This window comes from Cupressus sempervirens, chromosome 7 (genome assembly GCF_028749045.1).
Source record: "Cupressus sempervirens isolate cs-2001-9-10 chromosome 7, ASM2874904v1, whole genome shotgun sequence".
NCBI classification, from domain to species: Eukaryota; Viridiplantae; Streptophyta; class Pinopsida; order Cupressales; family Cupressaceae; genus Cupressus; species Cupressus sempervirens.
In genome coordinates, this window is record NC_143124.1 from 760,576,290 (window position 1) to 760,582,332 (window position 6,043).

Below are 6,043 nucleotides of genomic sequence, written 5' to 3' on the forward strand. Positions count from 1 at the left end.
GTTGGATGGATTTTTTTTTTTGGTTTTTTTTGAAGTTTTACAAAAAATAAACAAAAACGCCGACAATGCTGGTGCAACTGAGCGGAGCGGGCAAGTTTAAAGATTTGTAATGGAAATAATTTAGATATTATGTATATTCTAAAGTAATGGCTATATAAAAGAATTAGAAAAAAATTATAGAAAAACGAGTTCCAATTTATGAGGTTATTTTTAGAATATATGACTCACTATTAAAAACATAAATATACAACTTAATTAAAAATATTATTGAATATTATATTAATATAGTATAATGTATGGTATTTGTTTAATGGATTGCTGGTTGCAGTATATTGGTGGAAAAACATAATAATACATGTTAAAATTAAAATTAAAATTAATAAAATCACTATAAATATTATTTAATATTATATTAATATAGTATAATGTATGCAATTTGTTTAGTGGTTTGCTGGTGGCAGTATTTGTTGGCGCTGCATGCAGCGTCCATATCTCCTTGTTAAAATATTCGAAATGCTTGTTTTGTTCAAGTGGTGTTTAAAGCCCATATATATACGTGCTAATACAAACATTTGCAGCGTTCACATCTCCTTAGGGAAAATATTCTAAATACACGTGTTGTTCAAGTGGTGTTTAAAGCCCCTATTATTTGCCTACTAATACAAACATGGTGCAATATTTAATAATATTTAAAAGAGAAATGAAGATATAATTAACTGAAGTTCTAATGCATACAAACGTTTAAGATGCACAATGGCCTTGATTAGAGAGGATGTCTATCATCGATGATTTTGGAATCTCCCAACGTTGCAAGGTAATTTTAAAATAATTTTGATTTGGATCTAAAATCTTTTGAGAGTGTAAGTCGTAACTAAACATGGTAAATTTGTAATTGGAGCATTGATAAAAGAATTTGTTATTTGAAATGGGTTTAATACAAATTATAGAATGTTTAAAAAATAAGACATGGCCTTAAAAAAACAAAAAGAGAAGGAAAGTTTTATTTTAGAAGTAGGGGATGTATTCTAAAAATGAAATAAGGCCTTGGAAAGTTTTATTATAAGCTAGGATATATTCTAATAATAAAAGATGCCCTTTATTAGACAAAAATATAAAAAGAAAGTTTTATTTTAGCAAATAGGGGATGTATTCCATAACAAATTAAGTTGTTAGTATTGCTAGTAGAATTTAGTCAACTTATTTGACCAAAGTTTCATGCATAATGGTTTTCAAAAGTCTCATCTCTCGTTTGAGAGTGAATGGAACACTTAAGATAATATTAATGCCCAACAAGATACCACAACATGGGTTTGTGGGGCTTGGAGCTTACAACCAAGAAGATAGCAACAAATGGAACACCAAACAGTGTCAACAAAAGAGCAAGCAGAAGCCTAAAATAGAAGGTGAAGAAGAGAGCAAGAGTACTTTGAACAAGATTAGGATTTAGGGATCCTTCCTAGCACCAAATGGAACACCAAACAGCGTCGACAAAAGAGTAAGCACAAGCCTAAAATAGAAGAAGAGAGCAAGAGTCAGTCTGAACAAGATTAGGATTTAGGGATCCTTCCTCAAAGGGAAGAAGGATAAAAATGTATGAGATGGACAGGGGTGACTAGGGGCTCTAATCTGTCATTGACTGCTATGAGAGGAGTGTTGCTGGTGAAAAACATTACAAGGTTTTACTAATTTGGAGTGGTCAATATTAGGGAAATTATGCAATCGATTCGTACCTCTGGTAGGAGAAAGGGCGAGAAGGTCGTGATAGGTTGTGCCTTGATTTTACCTGTGGGTGAAGATAGTTGCAAAGTGTGGTCATGAAGTTGTAAGGATTCACAAAGATAAGAGCATGCTAATATGTGTATTTGAAGAAGTTCAAGAGGGATTTGCACTCTCTAAACAAACAATAGAATCTCCCTTTGATCTTGTAGTATATGGGGCATTTGAAAAGGAAATGGGTCTCAGATTTTGCCTCTGCCACGGTTTGGATAATATATTGTTTGCAGATGTTTAGTTTGACATTTGTTTAGCTCGTGCTGGGAGGGGAGGTGAGTTGGAGCGTCCAGAGAGAATTGGTAGGGAGGGTGATGGTTGATGTCTATCCTGATTGATCTCAATAGGATAGTAGCCTCAGTGTACAAACATTGAGCCCTAGAGGTGGAATTAGAGCCTATAATAGCAATTGAAGAGTAGTGTGCCTAGTGAGGGTCTCTGTGTTGGCCTTCAATAGAGTCCACAAAGCCACGAAGGTGGTGGAGGAAACAAATTAGGTAAAAATGGGCGCCAGTCTGAAAGGGTGGGCACCTAACTCAGCCAAAGTAACATTGTGGAGGGTGGATCTTTGACATTTGATAATACAACGGAGGAGCAAAATTTGGATATGCTTGATTGAGGCCTAATTTGATTCTAAAAGGGAAGACCCCCATACCATCGAACCATAGAGCACTATGGGTCTAACTAAGGAATCCAAGATGGATAACTTAGTTACGGTGTCCTAGAAATGATGTGTAAAGTAACGTCTCTCAAGCATGGCAAGGGAACACAACGCTTTACAAATTCGAGGCTGAATGATTGGTCACAAATTGAAATGGGCCCTAGAAAACTTAACCCCAAGGTATGTGTAAGATGAAGCAATCTCAACTTCTCGAACTTGGAAGTCGAAGTGGAGATGGAGATGGAGATGTGAGGCCTTTAGACCGTTGAAGACCATAACACAGGTCTGCTCAAGGTTCTCAACTATCTCAAGTTACAAAAAGATGCAAGTCCATCAAGGAGCCTTTGAAGGCCCTTAGGAGAAGAAGCTAAATGAGCCACATCATCAACAAAAGGAGGACGAAGATCAATACCTAGTGTAGATGGCAGCCGTCACTTGAGAAAGAGGAGTCATTGAGAAAGTTCTCAAGTCGTCAATGTAGATCTCAAACAAGGTGGGTGAGAGTGGTTGAATGGTGCTTTGGATAGGATCAGAGAGGCCCTCGGGGGTCTTGAGTCTACCAACCACCTTCTCCTATAACCTCATGATTCTTGCCAGTAAGATCTCTGAAATACCAATGTCTTTAAGCGTTTGAAAAAGGGTTGCACAGAGGATAGAGTTGAAAGCCTTACGAAAGTCCACAAAATAGCAGTAGACTTTTGTCTTGTGGTGGCAAGCCTCCTCGATAATAGCTCCTAGTGTGAAAATATGGTCCATGGGTTGGTAGTCTGCCTGAAAGCCTGCTTGACCTTTGGCCTTGCATCCTCTCATGACGAGCTCTCTGGATAAAATGTTATTTTACACACTTATTTTATTTAGGTGGTTGCTTGTAAAGGTAAAACACTAGGACATGTAGTGATCAACCAACCATTCTAGTCTTGGTCTAGTCAAGTATGGTTAACCATGGAGTATCCATAAGGTAAGCCGACTTTGCTTACAACCCTATCTTGGTGAGGACCTCATATATCAAAAAATTAGTGGTAGGATTCTCATATTTACTTTACATGCATTTCATTTTACATTCTACGGTAATATTTTTTGATATTAAAGCAACTAAAAACAAGGGGGTTGGCCTTTAGAATAAAACAATGTTTAAATCATTCAAAAAAAACATTAGAAACTAAGCTACCAACACATTCATAGTCTTTGTTCCTTAATATCAAAAAATAGATTTTCCAAACTAGTATAGTCTGTCAAAAAGTATCTAACAATGTATCACAATTACTAGTAACCAAATCAAAATCACTAGCAACCAACATATGGTTCTCCCTTTTAAATGACTTATAAACATACCCTACAAATATACTAACAACATATCTATTGTCACTGCTTAACAAAATAAGAGAGTCCAAATAGTTTAAAGTTGGAATATACTAGCTACCCTAGAGAACATAAAAATAAAACACAACAAATGAAGGTTTAAACTAAAGCCTTTTCCTTTCCCTTTATTGTCACCAAGAGTTTGACCCAATCATCAATAAGGAATCCATATAATTTTTTTGAATCCTTAGTGCCAAGACCTTTACTTTCTTGGTGATGCAACTAGAGCGTGGTGGTTGCAACAATTGTCACCTTCAGAGCAAATTTAGGCCGAGTCTTAAAACTCTCGTCCAAAGTAGTGAATTGGGCATTAAGGGGCTCCATATCACATTTGGTGTCTCCCACCAATCCAGTAAGCTTTTAGTACCTAGCACATTTTCCTTTAGGCACATCCAAATCTTGCATCTACGTTACATTCGGGTAATGTTGAGATTTATAACATTTTTAGATAATACATTATAATTTTAGTACAAACTTTTTCATTTCTTTCCAACTTGAGTGTCTTTCTAGTGAACAAGAATGCCTTTAAGATTCTTAGGGAATGTTGCAATCATATGCATGAATCAATTCTGACTTATCACCACTTGCATAATGGTCATGAGCACTGATAGGAGTACACAATTAATATATTAAACAAATAGGCTCAACTCTTAATGATAACTTTTGGTATTATTAATTCCACTTTAACTTTGGATTCATTCGGTTCATTAAAAGAGAATGATTGATATTTATTGGAAGTATACCTCCAATACTAATTCTATCTCTATGCAATTTTGCTTTTCATTCTTTGTATAGAGAATATATACTCTTACCATATTCATGATGTCCATCATTACATCCAAAACCCAACTTGTTACCTTTATGATAATGAAATACAATAGTATCATCAAACTAGATCTAAAATAGAGTGAATTGGGTGAATGAAAAAGGATCTTTGCCCAACACAATAATACAAAAAAAATTGCCTTCCTAATCTACTTTCGATATTCATAAGAAAATCTTTTAGACACTTTACTTTCCATTTCATGAAAGAATATTGTAGACACGACCTCTTAGTATAGACCATGTAAGAGCTTGCCTTCCTCTCGTGATATCCACTAAGAAGTCACACCCCATCTATCAATTTGACAAAGAGGAAGAGTATATGAGATTCTAAATTATGTACGTAAAATATTTATTAATGAATCTTAAAACAACATTTATAAATAGACGTGTGAGGCATAGTTTTTATGTCAATTGCCTATCAAACATATAATGTGTGCTTGAAAGCTTGGTACATATACTTTCTATACGTCTTGTGCTTATACTTTCTAAATATCTTATATTTGGAAAATCAACTACCCACTAGGAGAGCCCATTATACCCATCTACAAACTAATGTTTTATCCTCCATTAATACCATTTAATGCAACCCATTTAAATTACTAATTTTGTAACAAAACCAAAAGAGTGTATATCAAGATAATTTGTCATTGGCCATACGCTATATTTCATAGTCTAGATATCACTAAGTTACTCGTAGCATGAAAGCCTTTAGTAATAGCAAAAAATAATATCTTAATTAACCTCTTCAAAGGAAAAACTAAATATCAACACTCTATTAATTCTAAATTCAAATTAGAAATTCATCAATAACTATATTGAGATATATTTGAATCATTTTATTTCTAAGCCAAAGTGGAAACTAATCTTCTAATAATTTATCAACAATAATGACTAAAGAAGATGGTATAATTGATTTATAATGACTAAAGAAGCATGTATAATTGATTTTTGTATGTGCAAATAATTTAAGAATTGTGGTATAATTCTTTTAGAGAGAGCATTTAGTTGTATATAGTATGCCAAATAATCTTTCCATAATTTGACTGCCTCCATAATACAAAATTAATGCCTTAGTAAAGAGAGCATTCAACTATGGAAACAATCTTTCATCAATGTTAGGAAAAGAGATATGTGAGTACATGTGATAAAAGGTGAGGAAAATGGCCTTAATGTTGATGAAAGATAATGCCATTAAATGGGCCAAAAAGTAAGTAGAAAATGGCAAAGTACAAAAATTTCACAAGTAGAATGATACATTACTTTGATGTTTATAATCAATTTTAAAGTGGTGGTTCTTAGATTACTAGATGATTTAGATAAAGAATTTGTGGATTTGATTTCTAGTGTGTGCATAATCTAACTATTTTACTATTTTTTTTTTGAAGAGAGCATTTAGTTGTGGAAACCATGCCAAATGATATTTTGAGT